Source organism: Pteropus medius, unplaced genomic scaffold (genome assembly GCF_902729225.1).
Source record: "Pteropus medius unplaced genomic scaffold, Ma_sr-lr_union100, whole genome shotgun sequence".
NCBI lineage: Eukaryota > Metazoa > Chordata > Mammalia > Chiroptera > Pteropodidae > Pteropus > Pteropus medius.
In genome coordinates, this window is record NW_024344378.1 from 16,082,719 (window position 1) to 16,083,761 (window position 1,043).

At 40.0% G+C, this 1,043-nt stretch overlaps 1 pseudogene; it reads right to left on the bottom strand.

Annotated features, from left to right (window-relative positions):
* Positions 1–247: 247 nt before the first annotated feature.
* LOC120609800 (uncharacterized) lies at positions 248–366 on the bottom strand (annotated as a pseudogene).
* Positions 367–1,043: the final 677 nt, after the last annotated feature.

The following is a 1,043-nucleotide window of genomic DNA, read 5'->3' on the forward strand; positions in this document are numbered from 1 at the left end:
TGTTGGCTTTAGATTTTGTTACAAAACATATTCATTTTTTGCTTTTGATTTAAAGTGAAAGACATGCAGCTCTTTCTTTCATTTGGCCACTTAGAGATCATCGTATAGTTATTAATTGGCCTAATTTTAATCTTGTTGTCTCAGAGAAAAGGAAAGCCTGAACAGAGGGAGAGAGTTTGGGGTATGGCTGGTTGGTCAAGCAGTCGGAACAAATACAGCATTTGTCAATTAATTTTTGTTTTTTAAACGCCTACTGCACCTGGTATTCCTAGGTGGTCTCCCATCCAAGTACTAACCAGGCCCGACCCTGTTTAGCTTCTGAGATCAGATGGGATTGGGCACATTCAGGGTGGCATGGCCATAGACACATTTGTCAATTAAATTCATAGTCTTATATGGGTGCGGTTTGTGGAGCCACCAAAACAATTACAATAATAACATCAAAGATCATTGGTCACAGATCACCATAACAAATATAATAATAATGAAAATCTTTGAAATATTTCAAGAATTACCAAAATATGACAAAGAGACATGAAGTGAGACAATGATGTTTGAAAAATGGCACTGATAAGACACACAGCACAGGGGTGCCGCAAACCTTCAATTTGTACAAAAATGCAGTATTTCTACCTGCAAAACACAATAAAGCTCAGTGTAATAAAATAAGATATGCCTGTATTCCCTGACCATCCTCCTCCTCAGGAAAGTGAGGCTAAATGATAAAACTCCAGCAGGTTAGTATCTGCTAATGTAGTTTTTTCTCAAGATAGGCCTTGTTAGAAGCACAGAGTGCTCTGGCGAATTACAAAATGGTTTCCGTTCCCTCCCCTTGTGAGAGCATGAGGAGATCTTTGTCTAATAGTCACTGTGAGGACCTGGTAAAACTTCTAGAAGTAAAGCTCACAGTAGCGTGTGGGCCCCCCTATGACTGGTTTCTCTGGATGTTTTAACTCTCAGAGTTGTCCACAATGAGCCTCCAGCACTTTGTCAGTGACAGTTCAGGTTTTCCTGCCTCAGTACTGGTTCCCACAAAGATTTCC